The sequence below is a fragment of the Phytophthora infestans genome, genomic scaffold, assembly GCF_000142945.1.
Source record: "Phytophthora infestans T30-4 supercont1.46 genomic scaffold, whole genome shotgun sequence".
In the NCBI taxonomy this organism is placed as follows: Eukaryota; Oomycota; class Peronosporomycetes; order Peronosporales; family Peronosporaceae; genus Phytophthora; species Phytophthora infestans.
The window spans coordinates 104,376-115,907 of record NW_003303713.1 but is presented as its reverse complement, the minus strand read 5'-3'; positions in this window follow the sequence as shown (position 1 = coordinate 115,907).

Below are 11,532 nucleotides of genomic sequence, written 5' to 3'. Positions count from 1 at the left end.
AAAAGTGCGACTTCTTGTTTCATTCCAGCCACATTACAGCTGCGTTTGTGGTGGAACCAGTTGACTGTCCATACTTGATGGACAAACAGACACACACGCGTCTTAGCGGCGTATCGACGTAGATGTCTCGCTCGCTGAGCAGCCATCGCTTGTCGTGCCTTTCGTGATTGATACAGCGTCGTTATTGACCGAGCAATGAGCACACGTGATGCTGTTAGCAATAGTCCCTGACGCACCCAAGCTGCGACGTTCTTGCACACGAACGGACGTAAAAAATCGCTTCGCAAATGAAGAAGACGTCGATAACATCGTTGGATGCAAATGGCCGCACGTCGGCGACGACGGAAACCTTCGACAAGACGCGAAACACCTCGACGGCGAAGCACACGGATGGCAATGGCCAGGACTCGTACACGGGTCTTGAGCGCAACTCGGACCCAAGCTTTCAATCTGCATCGACGAATACGATTCGCAGCGGCGTGTGCCTCCTTATAATAGGGAAACCTTGGCACCGCTGCGAGCTCTTCTGCTATCGTCAACTTACTCGATACTGGAGAGTGTGTTTGCGTTGCAGCGACGAACTGAGCGGCGCTGAGAGGGTGGCGCAGCTGCTCGTGTCTGCTACAGAACGTGGAGGCGCTGAGGGGCCTAGCGAGGTGAGAGCTGATCTCGGTTTCCCACATGTTGCCTTTGATCTTCTCTTCCAGATGAGCGTGAAGCTTTGCTCGCATCTGCTCCAGCGTGAAGACGTTAGAAGACTTTGTGTGCTCTTTAAATGCATCTTGAAGTTGCGCTTACCTCGTCTGACAGCAGTGGCTCAATTCGGAGTCTAGCGCTCATCTTTCGCTTTCGCACTTTCGTAATGCGAGATGGCTGGGCTTTAGCGGGTGTAAAAGAGTACTTTATGGTGCGTGATGTTGTGCCATTTGTTCGGTTCCCCGAGGTTTTGACGGTATTTTCAGCGACAATCGAGTGCAGAATGAGCTGCAGCTCCTCTTGGACCGTACTCTCGATTGTCGAGGTGGCGCGAAACACCAAAGTTGACACATTCAGCTCCTCCGCCTCGTGCATCCACCGCTTCCACTGGTTTGGAGACAGGTTGCTATTCTTCCCCAGAATTGGACCAAGCGCTGGAGATAGCGCTTTCCGTTCACCTGGTCTACGTTTCCCCGCTGGCGAGCCTTGTGATCTTGGTTCGTGAAGTTTTGGAGGCGATATATAGACGGTTTGAAGCTGAAGCAGCTTGTTTGCTGTCGACATACCGCTGTAATGGTAAAACTTTAGCGAAGCACATCTTCGGTTAAGGAAAAAGCATTCTATTAATATCTTAAGATTTCATTATTGAAAATAAATTTTGGCTCCCTGTTCGTATGTCCTGGTACCAACCTGACCGTCACACCAACATTTCATTAACTGAAGTATATCGGCGATATGCTAGGATCAATGAAGCGTTGGCGCTGAATTATCTGAGCAAGTACGATGACGTTCTCATAAGAAGCTTTCACGGCAAACCGTGTGAGGAGATTCGAGGGTGGAAACTGCCAAGACAGTTTCCACCATTCCACGAAGTGACGCGTGTATACAAAATGCAGAGAATATGCTGTTAGCTTAGAGTTATTAGGAGGCGAGTCATTCTGACCCAAAACTACGCTAATCGTTTCTACTCAGAGCCCAATCTAACGTTATCAACTTAAAACTTAAGCTAAGATTAAGTACACTTCAGCACTTGATACGCCTGCTCTATAAGATCTACATTAGATTTTCGTACCCAATATAGTGGGTTTTCTCTCCTAAGCCTGCTTAATGGAAACAGCACCATTACTTTAATCAAGTGGTTTAATGATGTATATCTGATATCCTTTGTACAAGTGAGGTGACCCAGGTGTATGTCGGCGAGGATAACATCACTGTAAATTACGACTAGCCGAAGTAATTTAATCGGTGTGAATGTTGACCGAAGACTTCCGCTTATACCTGAGCGCAGATGATCATCAGATGCCTTAGACTTCCTTCAACACTTCTTGTGGTCGCAGCGCAGTACGATAGCGCATTCACTGTCAAAACAAAGTGTCAAAATACAGATCTACATGAACTACATGTATATTTAGTATACAGAACGGATGTCGAGAAGCCAATCGCGTGAGTCATGTTTATCGGTTTGACGCTTTGCACAAATCCGACCTAGAATACCCGCCAAACGACAAATATTTTACCCAATACGCACATCAACGCATTTCCTGCACCTGCTTCGCAGCCGCAATATCTGCTACAAAGAATAAAACACGCCCCCACTGTCGCCTCTAAGTTCGATAACGATAGCAAGAGGCTACACCGAGCAAGAACACAGCACACAAGGCCGTGTTTTACACATAGAAGCTCTGGATTCTCAATTAATTATCAAACGCTTTCTACTATACATACTATATTCCTCCCTAACGTATTTTTCCGAAGAAGTACACCCTCCAAATAATATACCCCCACTATATCCCAAAATGTGTCCTGTTCTTACTAAAACTAAGTAAAACGATTGTAGCACTTAATTTTCTACGCCATTTTAAGGGCTTACAAATACTTCTATACCGATACACTATTCGGAGGCCCGGTATTATATTTATGTAAACTTATACGGAATCGATTTTACCGCATGATACTTATAAATTTGACATGATTCACCAAACAGTTTCTAGAGAAATCTTTATTTTGTACTTTTGAAGAATTCTCTTGTATCTCTTGTATCTAGTGGCGACAATAACGGAAACGACCTATCAGCGCATGCTTTAAAGTAAACCGAGACTGATTGCAGATAATAAGCTCACGCATATTTCGCCACTGGGGTACAGTAGCTCAACACTTGACGTTGCTGGGCTGGCCGCTGCATTTGCCCGTCGTGGACGCTTTCACCGTGACTCCCGAGAACTTCCAGTTCGACACAACCTTCGAGTTCGCCACAATGTCGTACAGGTTGGTGGTGGTGCCCGACAGACCAGAGATGGTCACGCCCTTGATGGTGACGGCGCTCGTGGCCTTACCGGTGTAGCCGCCCTTGGACTTGCTGTAGTCGGAGTGGACCACGATGGCGTTCTTGACGTTCGACAACTTGTTGTTCGTGTACGTGACGTCGGACACGAGACCCTTGAGGTCCGCGATGGTCTTGATGCGGATGCCGTTGACGCTGTTGACGATGGTATTGCCGCTCACCGTGAGACCGGAAACGGTGACGGCTGCGTTGACGGTGGAGCCGCCGAGCGAATGCCGTGGCCGTCGCTGCAGTAATTGTTGCTGAAGACAGTGTTGGTGCTGGACTGCATGGCGAGGCAGTCGTCCTGGTTGTAGATCTTGTTGCCCGTGATGGTGACGTAGTTGTTGCCGCTTAAGTCGAAGCCGTCCGTGTTCTTGGCCGTGCCGTCACCAGCGCTCGAGTCGAGTGTGAGTCCGCTGATGGTTGTCTTTTGATAGTTGAGGACACTGAAGGTACGGAAAGGCGAGTTCTTGATCTTGAAACCCGAGAGCGTGGAGCCCGTGACGCGGTTAAGACGGAAGAAGACGGGCCGGCTGATGGACGTGCCCTGCTTCCAGTACCAGGCGCCTTGGCCGTCCAACGTGCCGGAGCCGCTGACCTTGAGGTTGCTGCCACCGAGTAGAACGAGTGGACCGGCCCACTTCTTTTGTCCGAACGTGACGGTGCCGGAGATTAAAATGTTGGCGCCTGTTTTGGCCTTGCTCAGGTCCAGCGTGACACCGGCGGGTACAGTGAGCGTGCCTATGGTGATCGTGCTGCAGGACGAGATGGAGGTTCCTGCCTTGTAGGTGCCGCTGAGCGTGCAGCTGGAGGCCTCCTCCTGGCGCATCATGGGCGATCCGTTGACGGTGACGGCGAAGAGAGCGAGAGCGGCGAACGCGGTGGAGAGGAGCTTCATGGTTAGGTGGGTTGTGCTTGTTGGTGGAGGTGGTGACTACCAGAAGGCACAAATGAGAATGAGACTAAAGGAACAGAGCGGACTGTGGAGTGATACTGGCGGCTTGTGCAAGGAAGCGTAGGAGTGAGGTGTACGTTACTTTGCTGTCTGCGTCTCCGTCGCTGGGCTGTTAGAATCGGCGATCACGTGAGCCCAGATCCCACCCCATGTGGGAATGCGGCACTTGAGCCGAGCGTCCTGCCGCAGGACTCCTGCGTTCCAAGCAAATCTCCACTTCAACGTTGTCGTGCGTAACGAAGGTCATCCATATCATTTTGATGCGTTGATCATCGCATCACGCTTGGCGAGTCGCCAATGGCGACTGACACCAGGGTATCGTTCCGTTGAAGCGCCCCTCAAGCAAGACTGCTAGCGACACGAAAAGACCCCCTCCCCTTCATGGAGCGAATTGTCTGAAGACGAGTCATTTGGAGGTGGTGCCAGTTATTTCTAGCTGAATCAACTCTTTTTAGTATCTAGGAAAGTCGACTGAGTTGGAAAGGGTCAGCTACATGTACTTAGAATTCCGTCCGGGGCGTGGGAAACGAAAATGTAACCAGCAAAGTAGGGGTCATCGATGCGCGGTACAGTACTGCACCCCGTTTTCGTGCCCTTGGACCTTTGATAAACTTCCGGATGTGATGAGCCTGAATCCAAATGAGCTATTGTTTGTAAACTTAAATCTGATTTATATGCAAATCCTATATGGTCCACCCCTGGTGCAGTAGTGTTCATAGTTTGACTCAGTGCAAGCAGTCACCTGAGGTGGAGGTCGGCTCGCGATAGATTCGTATTGAGTACAGTAACGAAATTACTTAAAGAATGAAGCTAACTATCAAAACTTTAATTATTTAATTGTATCGGTAAAAAAAGGTTACCGATGCAGCTGTTGAACTTGTTTTTTTTGCATGGAGATCACGCATCGGGATTCACAATGAAGAAACCATTCGTGTGACAATTTGTTTTCGTCGTCGATTTGAGACAGGCCTTAAGTAAAGCGACTAGCAAAGGATTGGATAGTCGCACGTTGCACAGAAACGGACGCGACGATGAGACTTCAACGAAAGGTTTCGCTGAAAGGATAGATAAATTCCAGGCAATAATTATTATTAGTAGTAGTAATTTAGGCAAAAGTGAATTTCTAAAACATAACTCTGCCACACCACTAATCACTACTAATAGTGAAGGGTGTAATTAGCGCAAATTTATCAGATCTCCGAGCAATTATTAAGCGTTTTTTTTACTTTTGAAGGAAGACTCTCTTGTATCTCTAAGCAACAGCTCTAGCGAGTAGCTAGCTGCGACAACATTTAATGGGGAACGACGGTTACTCCTCTATCAGCGCATGCTGTAAGGTAAACCGAGACTGATTGCAGATAAGCTCACGCATATTTTGGTACAGTAGCTCAACACTTGACGTTGCTGGGCTGGCCGCTGCATTTGCCCGTCGTGGACGCTTTCACCGTGACACCCGAGAACTTCCAGTTCGACACAACCTTCGAGTTCGCCACAATGTCGTACAGGTTGGTGGCGGTGCCCGACAGACCAGAGATGGTCACGCCCTTGATGGTGACGGCGCTCGTGGCCTTACCGGTGTAGCCGCCCTTGGACTTGCTGTAGTCGGAGTGGACCACGATGGCGTTCTTAACGCTCGACAACTTGCTGTTCGTGTACGTGACGTCGGACACGAGACCCTTGAGGTCCACGATGGTCTTGATGCGGATGCCGTTGACGCCGTTGACGATGGTATTGCCGCTCACCGTGAGACCGGAGACGGCGGCTGCGTTGACGGTGGAGCCGCCGAGCGAGCCAATCGAAATGCCGTGGCCGCCGCTGCAGTAATTGTCGCTGAAGACAGTGTTGGTGCTGGACTGCATGGCGAGACAGTCGTCCTGGTTGTAGATCTTGTTGCCCGTGATGGTGACGTAGTTGTTGCCGCTTAACCCCTCTACCAAGGTCGTATCTTACGACTTCACAAAACAACAAAGTCGTAAGATACGACTTTAGCAACACCAACAATAGCAAATGGCTCGATAAAAATGTTCCATTACTTTAATCAAGTGTAATTTCTGCTCCAAAAGGTATAAGGTCACACAGGTCAAACTTGCATGTGCACAAAACGGGCGGTGGAAAGGGTTATGCGGGAAATGCTGATCCGTACCCAGTGATGAGTGGCTCCACGGTTCCAGACGTGCTCATTTGGAAATTCGAGCTCTGTCACGCAAGTGGATAGATGGCGAGGTTGCGAACGAGTACGGTGACAAAAGATGCTGCGGTGGCGCGTTCGGTAGACTTCAGGCATCTTTGGCGGCAGCTCCGCGCGGTCGGGTGGACGTCAAAAAGACCGACGCGGCTTGCTACGGAGTGGATGTACTTCGCTCCAAATCGTGACTCGCAGGAGCTGGTTGAAGGGACAAACATGTTCACTGGTAAGCAAATCTTTGGAAGGGTTTTATATCTAAGTACTAACTGTTAACATGCTCAAAGGCGAGGACGCGGTTGTTAGATATGCCATTTCGTCTGGGCTGATCAATCTGGACGAAAGCAGTGACGACAACGGACAGGAGGCAGATGAAAACGTCCGTCCTTCTCAAATTGACTGCTCTCTGATGTTGTCCTCGCCTACGCTGGATGCCCTGTTTGACGGCAGCAGTGATGCTAACGAGGAGAATGCCGGGCCTGATACAGGAGTGGCTGCACCGGCTGCGGACATAGCGCAACAGTTACTTGGTCAGATCGGGTTATCAGACGAAGATGTCGTTGTTGGTGCGTTCCAGCGAATGCTGTCGGAAGCTGAATCAGAAGGACATGTCCAGTTCTCGGACAACGAGAGCAAGCAGGATGATGTGGAACGTGTGGATACGTCTCCACCCGCTGTCCACGTTAGAGCGGACGATGTGAATGTACTACAAGAAGACGAACACTCCGATGACTTCGAGTGTATGGAATCTAGCACCAGCGATGATGGTGGTGATGACTGTGAAGAGGACGATGTGGTAGAGCGCAGAGAACATGTTGAAGACGACGACGAACTTCCGGATGATGAGCTAAAACTAGTTGACGAGGCATTTGTAGCTTCTCTTGGTGGGACTCTCTCCATTGCCAACATCGACAAGGATGCTTTGCGCCTGACGAAGTGGAGTGAACCGTCCTCTCTGTTCGAAAGTGGTAGACCGAGCTACCAGGGGCTTTCAAGTGACGAAGCAACTCCTACGCACGAGCTACGGGAAATGGCAACTACACCACTAGGGTTGCTGTTCTACTTCATGCCTAAGCAGTTGTGGGTCGACATCGCGACTGAAACTAACCGCTATCGAGCCCAGAACATTGACTCAGAAGCCAAGAAAATACGCTCAAGCCAGAGGCGTAACAACCGTATCGCGTCACCAGAAACACTTTTGCAGATACGACGGCGTTTGAGGGCTGCGAAGGCGTACGATACCTGCGAAATCTTGCACGTGATCGGGCTGCTTGTTGCGCACATGTTGTGCCCCCACAAGCAACGGTTTTCGAAGCACTGGGCGATGGCGTGTGACGGAGCTTTACCTGCTGGTACCTTTGGCAAATATATGCCACGCAACCGATGTACAGCTATCCTACGTGATCTACACTTCACAAACAACAATGCACCCCGCACTCGAGACAAACTGTGGAAACTGCGTCCGGTCGTCGATATCCTGCAGCAGCGCTTCCAATCTGGCTGGACATTGCCGGCAGTGTTTTCGTTCGATGAAGGTGTGTTACCAGCAACGTCTCGGCGGAACACTACGCGGATGTTTATGTCAGCTAAACCTCATCGGTACGGTACCAAACTTTTTATGGTTTGCGACTCAAAGACAGCTTACTGCCACAGGTGCGTTAGTATCCTTTTTTCAAAGTCGTAACTTCTGACATCTCTAGCAATTCTGAAAAGCTAACGTCGTAACTTACTGGTTTAGGTTTGAGGTCTATGTTGGAGCCCGTGAATCAACAGACGGAGAATCCACCACTATCGACAACAAGACGGGTGCGGCTGCCGTCATTCGCAACATGAAAATTTTACTTGGCGACTGCTCTAGTGGATTTCGAATGGTCGTTGTCGATCGGTATTATTCGTCCGTAGCGCTGGCTTTACAGCTCCTCGGTATGTCTATCTACGTCGTCGGAACTATCATGACGAACCGCATTGGATTTGACCGTCAAGTCGATGAAGGCCGTCGGACGCGGCCTCGTGGAGTTGAGAGAGGAACCTTTACGTTCTCGCGCTGCGAGGCAGCACCTACAATGGTTGCGTGCCACTAGTGGGATAGAAAGCCAGTCCATTATTTGGCCACGGGTGCATCGATGGAGGAGGATACGATTCAGCGCAATGTGAAACAAATTGGGGCGATTACTGTGAAGTGTCCCAAGCTAGTGACCGATTATCAGCGGTGGATGGGCGGAGTTGATATTCATGATCAACTCCGCCTGCAGTCGTTCTCAATTCAAATGGCTTATCGGTTTCGAAAGTACTACAAGTCCTTATTTTTAGGCTTCCTAGATCTGGCGATCGTGAATGCTTTTATCACACACAAGGAGGTATGCCGGGCCGCGAGAATTGCGCCAATGTCTCGTGCTGCGTGGATGGCTGTCTTCCACAACCAGCTCCTGCAGTTAAAACCCGAAGATTTCGACTTGGATCCTATAGCAACTCCACAGTCATCCGCTCCCTCCAGGCGAAAACGTCGTCGCCTCCCACAGCACATCTACAAACAGTACGATGACTGGGTCATTGTGTCCGGCGTTCAAAAGCGTAGACAGCGTGCGTGTAAGGTATGCTCACTTCTTCGCGGTGAAAGAAAAAAAAATTTTCCAGACGACATTCTACTGTGAAGACTGCTCCAGCGGCGAGGCCAAATTTTTCCTCTGCCCGAAAGCTCGGCGTGAGTACTATGGAATCGCGAAAACATGCTTCCAGATTTGGCATAAAGATTTTGAGTGCGGAAAATCAATTCCTGAGTCACTTGGGAAACGAGTTGTGTTTCGACGTCCGGCCAAGTTTGGAGCGCGCAAGAAAACACGCCGTGAGTTGTTGCGGGAAGAGGAGGACGATGCTGATGACGAGGGCGAACTGCGTATGTAGCTAAAGTTTAAAAACGCCATAAAACGGGGGTTTGATTGTAGTATCTCGAGTGTCGTTGTTTTATGTAATTGATTTTGTACTTGGGTAGTACATTTCTTGAATCAGGCTTTAGTAGAAGTCGTAAGTTGAGACTTCTCTATGCGTTGGCGTTTAGAAGAGGTCGTAAGTATACGACATGTGAGGACCAAACACTTCAAAACTTTATTCACCATCGCCGATGTATCCTACGGCAAAAGGGGCGCCCCTATACAATAATGCTGTTATTAGGACGTCGTAAGTTACGACGTAATGTTTGCACGTTCAGAGACTCCATTTGCGGTAACAGAGGGGTTAAGTCGAAGCCGTCCGTGTTCTTGGCCGTGCGGTCACCAGCGCTCGAGTCGAGTGTGAGCCCGCTGATGGTTGTCTTTTGGGAGTTGAGGGCACTGAAGGTACGGAAAGGCGAGTTCTTGGTCTTGAAACCCGAGAGCGTGGAGCCCGTGACGCGGTTAAGACGGAAAAAGACGGGCCGGCTGATGGACGTGCCCTGCTTCCAGTACCAGGCGCCTTGGCCGTCCAACGTGCCGGAACCGCTGACCTTGAGGTTGCTGCCACCGAGTAGAACGAGTGGACCGGCCCACTTCTTTTGTCCGAACGTGACGTTGCCGGAGATTAAAATGTTGGCGCCTGTTTTGGCCTTGCTCAGGTCCAGCGTGACACCGGCGGGTACAGTGAGCGTGCCTATGGTGATCGTGCTGCAGGACGAGATGGAGGTTCCTGCCTTGTAGGTGCCGCTGAGCGTGCAGCTGGAGGCCTCCTCCTGGCGCATCATGGGCGATCCGTTGACGGTGGCGGCGAAGAGAGCGAGAGCGGCGAGCGCGGTGGAGAGGAGCTTCATGGTTAGGTGGGCTGTGCTCGTTGGTGGAGGTGGTGACTACCAGAAGGCACAAATGAGAATGAGACTAAAGGAACAGAGCGGACTGTGGAGTGATACTGGCGGCTTGTGCAAGGAAGCGTAGGAGTGAGGTGTACGTTACTTTGCTGTCTGCGTCTCCGTCGCTGGGCTGTTAGAATCGGCAATCACGTGAGCCCAGATCCCACCCCATGTGGGAATGCGGCACTTGAGCCGAGCGTCTTGCCGCAGGACTCCTACGTTCCAAGCAAATCTCCACTTCAACGTTGTCGTGCGCAACGAAGGTCATCCATATCATTTTAATGCGTTGATCATCGCATCACGCTTGGCGAGTCGCCAATGGCGACTGATACCAGGGTATCGTCCCGTTGAAGCGCCCTTAAAACAAGACTTTCGTGTATTAAATATCGCTCGCGACACGACCCCCCCCCCCTTCCCCACACACACATACACTTCATCAAACTACACCTTTGCCAGTCCAAATCGGCGACAGTGTAAAGCAAAGTGGAACGTCCCGTAATTAATTTTTTTTAATTTTTGAATTTATTTTTTTAGAAAAAGCCTGTCATGCAAAGTTGATTTAGTGTAGTGCAAAACTTTACGTGCCGTACTCCATAGGTTCGCTACGAATAGCTGCCGCCACTGACGACGCACAGTGGCGCGCCATCTTGTTAACCAAGCGCAGATTCATACATGGCAAGCTATGCTCTGCAGCGTTTTCAAGCAGCTGCATCCGGCGCTCTGTTTTCTCTCCGTGTGGAGCAAGAAACATTACGTCATGACTTAAGGCAAGATAAGCGTTAATGCGTGCTTTTAATACACTAAAACACCCTGCCGCACAGTAAAATAGACACAAATGTTAGTACATGTGCACGCTATAATTGTCTGTAAAACGTACCCTCAATCGGGTTACGCATGGGGGAGTATGGCGCCAACCGCAACAGCTCCAAGTCCTCCTGCTCAGTAATCAGATCCTCAGTCTGGCTATGAGCAGGAGCGTTGTCTAAGACAATGACAACCGTCTTGCCAGCGAAGTGGTCGCGGTACACGTCGTGGCGCTTGACCGCAGGTGCTGACACGAACTCCAAAGTCGAAGTGCAGCATCTCCTGCATCTGCACGAGCGTGTATTGGCAGTTATCCTCCAGGTATTCTACGAGGGCCTCCTCCATCTCCGGCGTGCACTTAGTGCATGTCGCCCGCGCGCCGCCTCTCTTCTTGATGTCCGGGGTTCCTCGCTCGACGATAGTCCGAGCCGTTGTAGCTGGAATTCCGTTGCAATCGGCTACTAAGGCCCAGTCCTGCCCAGCCTTGTGTGCGTCGAGAACGCGTGTCCGGGCCGCGAGGCCATGCTTTGGTTCTGTTGGCATGATGCCAGAAGAAGAGGTTTTGATGCCGACCACCAGTTAGCTCTGCACTAAATCGCCATTGCTCTAAAGTCAATTTTTGAAAATAAAAATTAAAAATTTCTTTGTCACTTAAGTTACTTCACACCGCTTTGCTTTACACTGTCGCCGATTTGGACTGGCAAAGGTGTAGAAGAACGTTTGCCTGAAGACGAGTTATTTCGATGTAAAGTAGTTTG